The 10,409-nt window shown below is 43.8% G+C and overlaps 1 protein-coding gene across 2 annotated transcripts in view; it reads left to right on the top strand.

Annotated features, from left to right (window-relative positions):
• Nucleotides 1-3,263: 3,263 nt before the first annotated feature.
• LOC109918665 (transcription factor HIVEP3) overlaps nt 3,264-10,409 on the top strand; it is a 350,987-nt gene continuing 343,841 nt past the window's right edge. For both annotated transcript variants that reach the window (XM_048613197.1, XM_048613198.1), the window contains exon 1: nt 3,264-3,650. The gene's annotated coding sequence lies outside the window, so the exon portion shown is untranslated. The remainder of the gene's footprint in view (nt 3,651-10,409) is intronic.

Genomic DNA, 10,409 nt, shown 5'->3' with positions numbered 1-10,409 from the left:
TTCTGTGATTGATATTTTAATAGTCTGTCTTACTGACACTTTTATAGGGTTGTAAAAACAGCAGTGTTTTATCAAAGAACATTTCTGGCTGGGTCTTTATTTTTCAGCTGTTCCATAGTCATTGTATGGCTCATTAGTTCTGTCCATGGTGCCTGCTGGATGATAGGACAAGAAAGGGGCATTAATTGGCATTGAGTTAGCATGAAGAGCATGAGATGCTGTGGGAATGGCTGGATGTCATGAGCTGGTAAGTATGAGTGGCCTTGGCAGTGGATAAGGCAGCATGAGTTAGTATTACATTGGTGTGGAGAGTATGAAGGAATAGGCCTAGAGGGCATAAGTGTTCTTAATAGAAACAGGATAAAGTCACAGAGAAGCAAGGTTGGTTGCTTCTGTAGCCCATCTTGGCACTTGTACACCCACATGGTTGCCTAGGATCAGCCTGCAGTGTTGGTGGGCCTGACTCCATCCCATTCCCACCTTCTTGCAGTGAAAATATTTGGGCCCCATTAAATTGATGCAGGTCTACACAGTCAGGAAACTTCACAACTTGAAATATTCACCTTAATTGAAGGAATTCAGTCCAAAATGTTCTATGGCACTTCACAGCAGTGTTAGCGGACAAAATTTGACACTGAGCCACATAAAGGGACATTAGAAGGTGTAAGCAAAAATGTAGTTGAAGTGATAGATTTTGAAGAGTATTTTAAATGTAGGACAGTGGTAGTGAGGCAGTGAAGTTTAGGAGGGAATTCCAGAGCTTCAGATAAAGGTAACCAAAGACACCATTTCCAGTTTGAACAGAAATGAGTGCATTCTTTTCAGCCTAAAGACTGTAAAGCCATCAAATTAAACAACATAGGACTGGGCCAGTTCATTGAAAAAAGTTATTCAATTAGTCCCAATCCCTTGCCCTTTCCTCATAGATTTGTGATTTTTTTAATTTTTAAAAGTTGTTTTCTCCCACTCATTGCAGTACATGAATCTTCACTTTCTCTTTTTTTAAAAAGGGATTACATTCATCCAATTCAGTGGAAACTCCACTGTTGAAACTGCGTGATTATTTAATAGTCAATTTTTAAAGCCTTTTTTTAGACATAACTTCATTATGTAGCCTTTCTTCTCATTTTTACTTATCAATTTTTGACATTGGTGAAAAAGAATCATAAAAAGGCTCTTAAAAATAAAAATTGTGCTGAAAACCACATATCATACATGTAAACATATGGGAAAGTTTTGTTTTGTTCATTTATGATGACTTCTACACTTTTAACGCAACATTATGCCTTCAGATGTTGACAAATATCTTGGCATTTTCAGATTTGCAACATTTCACAACATTTCATGTATAAATCATATTCAGCTTGCCTTCATTCCTATTGGGGTGTTGTCTATGCATAAGCCTTTTCTTCAGCGCTCCTTGAATATATGCTCCACGATCTGTCATTCCAACAGGCAGGAAATGGAGGTTCTACCGGTACAAAATCTAAATTCTTACTTGTTTAGAGCATAGCAGTTTGCGACTGAACTCATATCCCAGGTCACGTGAGCTTAAATATCCCACCTCTGCAAAGTTTTTGGTTTTAAGCTTGCAATTAGCTTCAACTAACCTGGAAAGCCTGTTCTCTGCCAACCTTTGGGGAACCATGCCACCTACACCTGGCCTTCACTTGTGTTGCAAATTCCAGTTTGTCATATTCTTTTAATCAATGAACTAACCTCACCCACCCTGATTAATGAATAATTTTATAAACAACAACAAAAGTGCTGGAATATCATTAGGAGTTTGTAGGAGCTTGAGATATACAAGGGCTGAACACAATGTTAGTGTAAACTCTTATCATTTATTGCCCATAACTATATATATGTGAAGTTAGTACAACAGGAGTCAAAAAATGTGGAGCCGGAAAAGCACAGCAGGTCAGACAGAATCTGAGGAGCAGGAAAGTCAACGGTTCGGGTTGGAACCCTTCTACTGTCCTTCTTCTGTCCTGAGGAAGGGTTCCGAACCAAAAGTTTCTTGCTCCTTGGATGCTGTCTTTTCCAGCTCCACATTTTTTGACTCTAGCTTCCAGCATCTGCAGTCCTTTCTGTTTCCTTAGTACAACAGGACTTCACTAGTGTCACCTTCCATCAGGTCTCAGGTCCATGTGGTCTGTCATAATTTTGCCACATTTCCTTATGCTGGGCAACTATGGTCAGAGTACTGACAGTTCACTCCAAAAAGTGTAGTGAAACAAAATTGTTCAATGGAAGCAAAATGCTGGCAACCTGGAATATAAACTGGAAATACATTTGGAGAAGGAAACAGAGTTGATGTTTCAAGTGAATATGACTCCTTCAGAACTGACAAAATTTTGAATGCCTCTGCAATATTTCTCTACCGAGTGTTTTTTTAATGCATTTTTTATAAGCTTTTATTTACAGAACACCTCCTCACCAAGTAACCAGTTTTGTGTGTGTTCCTTTTATACCTGTTTTGATCCAACACAGATGGTTGCCAGTATAGGAACTAAGTTCCCTCACAGGTTTCGCTTTTCGAGTTAGTGTTGCCTTCTCCCAGTAAGGTCCTGGAGGTGAATCTTGCCGAAATCCTGGAGACTTCAGGATATTCTGGAATGTTGGCGATCTCTAATCTACAAGTGACTCTAACCCTGCAGAATGTGGTGACTTCCGGACCAGCTCCAATGAAAACTCTCACATTCTCCAAAAAGGTTTGCCAGAAAATTACCTGCGGGGGCAACCGTGACTGATTTCTAAATACAGTCTGGTCAAAGTTGCCAGGAACCCGAGAACGGGTGAAGGAAAGAGCACGTTTTAAGTTGGCATCAGCAGGGTTAAACGCAGAGGCCAAAATAACTGTTTGTTTCTAGGTAGGAATTTGCCTGACATCCAGGCACATCTGTCACTCTCAGCGCCGTTCAGAAACTAAAGAAGACGGAATGTTTGTACGTGATTCGTGTTGCAGGCTTGTGTACTTACCTCCCTGCATTCTGCTTGGCTGCTTTCCCTGTACGGGATAAGCTTTGAATCGCTGATAATTGACTGGCGGTAATGTCCCATTCTGTCTCCCCATAGTAACTCATCTCCTCACACACACACACACACACACATGCAGCTTATTGAGAAAATAAAACGAGAGGAGCTGAACTTTGACACATATCTGCTGACACCCTTGTGGAGTGCAAATCGAGTGACGTCCTCTTTCTGTGTCTTACTTTTTTTTTCGCGAAAAGGGAACAGGAAACACGCCTCCTCTCGTACAAGCCTGTGTGCCAGCAGCCTGTGTGTGTGTGTCTGTGTGTGTGTGAGAGAGAGGAGAGACGGGGTCAGGAGCTGAACTCCTTCAGCACCGAGCCTGCTAAACCCAGTCTGTCGCGGCTGCATTGTGAAGCAGCCAGCACTGATGTTGTATTGCCATTGACATTTCCTGCTTCAGGCGCCAACCAATGAGCTCGGAGCAGCGCCGGAGCGACGACACATGAAATATGATAATTTGCTGCTTGATAGCCAGAGAGAGAAGAACTGGTCCTATTGCGATGGTTTCCCTGACAAGGCCAAGCAGATGGGGCTTCTTTTCAGTGGCTACCTGGATGAGGGGGTGCTGAATGACTTTACCTCTGGGAGAAGCAGAGGACACCGTTATCCAGGTGAGAGCGGGGTTGGGGGGGACACATGGCCTGTGTGTGTGTGTGTGTGTGCGCATTTCTGGATGTGCATGTGTGTTTGCAATGAGTAGGTGGATATTTCTGTGCCTAATGATGCTGAAGCTCCCGATCGCTTGCCAGCGTTTCATTTATTCCTCCTCCCAATTCATTTTTATTCTATGTGGAAAGCTGAATGCTGTATATTTTTCTACTGTCGTCACTCTCTCTCATGTTGGACTAACGATGGAATCCTTGCTGGCAGTGAATTATTCTAAGCCTCTTCCCCCCCCCCCCCCCCCCCCCCCCCCCCCCGCCTTTAGTTCTTAGGAAAAGAATGAAATCAAATACCCTTTTACAGTGCGCTGCTTGCTTTCTCTCTGAAAGCAGGTGCCTGCGGGAGATATTACAAGACTGTGCAGCTGGGAAGATATTGCAGCAGAGTGCTAGAGAGGTAGGGAGGGGACAAGGATAGGGATCGGTCTGGAAGCCAGAGTCAGGGTGCATTGCAACCCGCATTTAGACAGGACTTGGGGGCAGTGGAAAGAGACGCGAGTGTTTTTTTTTCTTGCTGTCCGTTGGTGCCTTTGGGTTTTCATGTTGCTTTCTCACAGCTGCTGAGTGCAAGCCACTGTGTTGCTGAGCTCATTCGAGTACCTTAAAGACGCTTCTAGAGGCCTTGACTGAACCTTGGAGTACTGACTGAAGGCAGGGGCGAAGTGCTACGGGGTTGATGAGGGGGAAGAATTTTTTTATATATAAAAGGCTGCTTCAACGTAACCCTTAAGGTACCAGGCTATAGTGCCGGTGCCATAGCAACACATCACTCGTTACACAGTATTGGCCATTAATCATTAATTTAATAGGAGGATGGTGACATCACTATACAGGTCTGCAGCCTTATTTTAAGAATGAAAATAATAGTAACCCCCAAAGATCTTAGGGAATTTTATGCAAGTGTATTCCTGTGCAGAACAAAATGTTCTGTTTTTGAAAAGATCAGAAATGAAATTTAATGAAATATGGTGTTTTTTGTATTTATATTACAAAAAAAACACGATTAGTTATTTGAGTTGCTTTAGCTTGTGTGATGCTGGGCAAACAGACTCTTGGGTTCCAAAACATCTGACAAAGATACAGTCTGTGCATCATGAACTGTACACATTTGGAGCATGAGTTGACAGCAGACAGTTTGTCAGAGGGCTGACCTCACAGAAGTGTTTAACAATTATTGTGGGTTTTGACAGGGTTGATATAGAGAAGCTGTTTCTGGTTGTGGGGAGGTCAAAACTGGGTGCCATAAAGATAACATAATCACGAATAAATCCAATAGGCAATTCAGGAGGAGCTCTTTTATCCTGAGAGAGGTAACAATCCAGAGCTCGCGACCACCAGGATTATTTGTGACAAATGTTATAGATGCATTTAAGGGCCTGTCTCCATTCTTTAAAATCAGTGTTGTTCTTTGTCAGCTTAAAGTGACTGACTTGAACTTAGATGATCCACAGGGCTGGTAATGTTGGAAATCACGAGAGAGAAGTTTTGATTTTGTTCTGCTCTCCACTGCCCTCGCATTGGTGATGTGGAGCAGTGGCACAGGGGTCAAAGCCTGCGTTAATTTAAATTGCTCCTGTGTGAGCCTGTGGCCAACATTAATGAGAGGGGAGTGGGAGGGAAGGTGGAGATTGGCAACTTGACCTGTCTGTAGCCTTGCCTGAGGTCCATGCATTGCCTGATCGAAATGCCAACAGGAGAGTGGAACACAGGTTGGTTGTACTGTTTTAACTCCCTCCCTGACAAGGGGGCTGAGATCAGCTTTTGCCCACGTTGCTGTCTGAGCTAAAGAATCTGATCTGGGATATTCTGGCTGACTTCCAGACAGGCGAATGATGACAATCAGGAAAGGACTGTCCAGCTTGTGCCACAATACTTCAATATCTTGTGTGTCATGATACATGTCCTTCCCTCTCACCTGCACATACTGCACTCCACCCAAAACCATGTGCCTCACCTGCAAAGAGGCAAACATCAAGATCAAAGCAGGCATATTTCAGAATCAAACAAAGTCTGGAAGATTTTAATCTGAGCCCCTTAGCTGATGGGAACTAGTTCAGGAGCTTAACACTGGCTAAGATTTATTTGCAGAGTGATCAAGGGCTATCTCTGTGTTGTAATTTTTGTGAGTATGTCTGAAGGTAAAGGCACAGTATAGCGGCATTTCTTGAATCACAAAGTAATTTGGAACCATCATCTGATGTGTGATATTTTTCTTGTCTTATGGTTACATGTAGCAGAAATAATTTTACAACAGAAGCCGTGTAGTACGGCTGGCAATGTTAAAGTGAATCACAACTGAATTTCTCCAGGGTTTCAACTGAGATTTAGTAACAGTTCTGTACTGCTGAGTATGGTAATTCAGTTCTTGTCACCTGCCTTTTTAAGAATAAATGCAAAGTCTTACATCAAATTTTACTTTCTCCTCACACAGTTCTCTAAGCTTTGACTCTTTATTGGATACAACTAGATAGCTAACCCACAAGCTAGCTCCCAGTGCCTTTAAGTTAAAGTGCAAGGTTTGATGGTGAAATGTTGGTGGACTTTTCATTGTCAGGATGGGAGACATGGATTCATCACTGATTCATCACTCACTATGTCTCCACAAGAGCGCATTGCCCCATGGATCAAGTGCCTATCTGATTTTTGAGATGTGCACAGGTGTTGAATTTTCCTCCTATATGGAGCATGGTGATACGTATTTTTCAGTTCAAAACTGTGACTAATCGATTTTTATGAAGCATGGGGATTGAGAGTTGTGGAAGCAAGGCTAACAAATGGAGTTGTGGAAGCAAGGACGGTAAATGGAGTTGAGATACGGATGAGTTATGATCTGATTGAATGGCAGAAAGGAAAGGGGCTGAATGGCTGACTTCCATTCCTGTGTACCTTAGCCTGGGCTTGCCAATACAAAATCCATGCAGGAAACTTAGTTCAGCTGCATCTTAGAAGAACTCAACTGACCTTATAGAAGTTTATAAAATCATGGGGACATGAATAGGGTAAACTGACAAGGTCTTTTCTCTGGGGTGGGGGAGTCCAAAACTAGAGGGCATAGGTTTCAGGTGAGAGGGGAAAGATTTAAAAGGGACCTAAGGGACAACATTTTCATGCAGAGGGTGGTGCCTGTATGGAATGAGCTGCCAGAGGGAGTGCAACATTACAACAACACGCTTAACAGAACTTGTCCTTATCCTGAACAACTTCTCCTTTAACTCCTCCCACTTCCGACAGACTAAGGGGGCAGCCATCTGTATCCGCATAGGCCCAAGCTATGCCTGCCTCTTTGTAGGATACATGGAACAGTCACTTTTCCGCTGTTACACTGACACTATCCCCCACCTCTTCCTCCGCTACATTGATGACTGTATTGGCGCTGCCTCGTGCTCCCATGAGGAGGTTGAACAGTTCATCAACTTTACTAACACCTCTCACCCCAACCTCAAATTCACCTGGACCATCTCTGATATCTCCCTCTCCTTGAACCTCTCCATCTCCATCTCTGGTAACTGCCTTGAAACTGACATCTATTTCAAGTCCACTGACTACCTAGACTACACCTCCTGTCACCCACCTTCCTGCAAGAATGCGTTCCCTACTCCCAATTTCTCTGCCTTCATGGTATCTGCTCCCAAGATGGAGTGTTCCACTCCTGGACAGCCCAGATGTCCTCCTATTTCAAGGACTGCAACTTCACCCCTCCGATGATCAAAAATACCCTCAACCACATCTCTTGCACTTCCCGCTCTTCTGCCCTCAAACCCACTCCCCCCCAACAAAAATAAAGACAGAATCCTCCTTGTCCTCACATACCACCCCACCAAGCTCTGCATCCAGCATATCACTCTCCGTCACTTCTGCCATCTACAATCTGACCCCATGACCAAAGAGATATTTCTCTCCCCACTCCTATCTGCCTTTCATAAGGACCACTCTCTCCGCGACTCCATCATCCACTCCACGCTCCCTACTAACCCCACCACACCCGGCACCTTTCACTGCAACCGCAGGAAGTGCTACTCCTGCCCCTACACCTCCCCCCACCCTCACCTCCATCCAAAGCCCAAGGCAAACCTTTCATATCAGACAGGGGTTCATCTGTACATCCGTCAACTTGGTCTCCAGTATCCGCTGCTCCGGATGTGGCCTCCTCTACATTGGTGAGACCAAGCGTAGACTCAGAGACTGTTTCGTAGAATATCTGCGCTCTGTTCACGACAAACGACAACACCTTCCGGTCGCCAACCAATTTAACTCTGCCTCCCACTCCCTGGTTGACATGTCCATGCTGGGCTTTCTCCAGCGTCACAATGACGCCACTCAGAAACTGGAGGAGCAGCATCTCATATTCTGCCTCGGGAGCCTACAGCCCAATGGCCTAAACATGGAATTCACCGGAAGTTGCTGGAAACTCAGCAGATATGGCAGCACCTGTCAAGAAAAAATCAGAGATAACGTTTCATGTCCAGTGATCCTTCCTAACTCAGTTCTGAGGAAGGTTCATCTGACCCGAAACGTTAACTTCGATGTTTTCTTCACACATGCTGCCGGACCTGCTGAGCTTTCCCAACAACTTCTGTTTTTGTTCCTGATTTACAGCATCCGCAGTTCTTTCAGTTTTTACACGGAGTTCACCAATTTTAAAATCTCCCCACCACCGACCTCATCCCATGTCCAACCCTCCCTCTCATCCCCACCTCCTTGACCTGACACAACCTGTCCATCTTCTCTCCCACCTATCCGCTCCTCCCATCCCACTGACCAATCCCCACCACTGCCTACCTGCACTCACCTATAACCATCCCACCTACCTTCTCGAGCTCCACCCCTCTTCTCTATTTATTTCCTAGGTCCCTTTCCCCTTCCCTTTTCTGAAAAAGGATGCCAACACAAAATGTCAACTTTCCTGCTCCTCTGATGCTGCCTGGCCTGCTGTGTTCATCCACCTCCACGCTGTGTTATCTGTGACTCCAGCATCTGCAGTTCTTGCTGTCTCTGAACATCTAAAAGGCATCTGGATGGGTATATGAATAGGAAGGGCTTAGAGGGATACAGGCCAAATGCTGGCAAATGGGACTGGATTAATTTAGGATATCTGGTCAGCATGGACGAGTTGGACCGAAGGGTCAGTTTCTGTGCTCTAAATCTCTATGACTCTATGATTTTCTATCTTTTTCAATTGTTGAACAGAAAATTGGACAAAACAAAAATTGCTGGAAAACCTCAGCAGCTCTGGCGGCATCTGAGGGGGGAAAGCAGACTTAACGTTTTGAGTCCAGTGACCCTTCTGCGGAACTGATACTTGGTGGAATGCATTGGGTCAGATCGAGTTACTGAAAAGCCTGTGAAAATCCTCTGGGAGTCTGGGGTAACCATTAATCCTTAGCCAGTGTAGCCATCCCTCATGATGACACTGCTCTGCTAGGCCCTTCTTCCTCAGATCAGAAGTTTTGTGAAAAAGAATGATTTAGCACAGTCAATGTTCAACAATATTAAGAGCATACTTATTTGTACAGCTTCATTTTATATTCTGGTATAGATGGTTGTCCAGTAACACTGTTTAGTTCTTCATGCAATGTTAGAGAGAGAACTTTTCAAGGAAGGGTGCATCTTACTTTAGCTAGGATATGCAGTATTTTCATTCATTAGATAGGGGTGTTGCTGACTAGGTCAGCAATTATTGCCCATCCCTAATTCAAAGGGCAGCTAAGAGTGAACCACATTACTATGGGTCTGGAGTCACATATAGGCCAGACCAGGTAAGGATGGCAGCTTCCTTCCTAAAGGATATTAGTGAACCACATGTGTTCCCCAACAATCAGCAAAGAATTCATAGTCATCATTAGACTCTTAATTACAGATTTTAAAAAAAATTCAAATTCCACCATCTGCCGTGGCAGTATTCAAAACTGGGTCCTCAGAATATTACCAGGGTTTCTAGATTAACAGTCCAGTGATAATATCTTTAGGTTGTCACCTCCCCAAAATGTGATGAATTCTAGCATTTATTAACGCTATCCGTGTCTCCCTGTTACACTCACAAATAAACAATAAAATTGGTAAGCGGCAAACAAAACCAACTGGAAAAGATCAGCTAGGACCAAGGTGGATTTCCAGATTGTGGTAGCTGATTAAAACCAATGTAAAATCAATGGTTTTGCCAAAATTAATCCTACAAAGCCATGGGTCTTCAGGTATGGTTAGTGGGGTATAAATTGACAAGTATTCAAACTCCTGTCATTCGTGAGGTTTGGGTTGCCATCCTTAGTGGTGTTTATTCCTGGAGGTTATGCCAATGACCTCCAGCTGACCCATCCTCATACTCCCATCATTGGTCATCCATCAAGGCCACCCTCACAATGTACAACCTTCCCGTGCCAGTTTACAACTGATAGGATAATCCTTGTGTGTCTGCCAAAACAACCCCATTACTCCCTATCTTTGGGATATGTAGAACTTATTAAATAAAAGTGTTCAAAGATAATCATTTTTTTTAATGTCCCTGTGCTTTTCCTTTGTTCATTCATGGAATATTATCATTCTTAGCATGGCAACATATATTACATATCCCTCATTGCCCTTGAGGAGGCATTGGTGAGCCACCACTTTGACAGCTGAGTGATAAACTAGACATTTTCAGGGCATTTAAGAGACAAATGCATTGCTGTGGGTTTGCAGTCACAGATAGTCCAGACTAGATAAGATTGGCAG

The sequence above is a fragment of the Rhincodon typus genome, chromosome 27 (assembly GCF_021869965.1).
Source record: "Rhincodon typus isolate 14 chromosome 27, sRhiTyp1.1, whole genome shotgun sequence".
Lineage (NCBI taxonomy): Eukaryota > Metazoa > Chordata > Chondrichthyes > Orectolobiformes > Rhincodontidae > Rhincodon > Rhincodon typus.
This window is presented reverse-complemented; position numbering and strand designations above follow the sequence as displayed.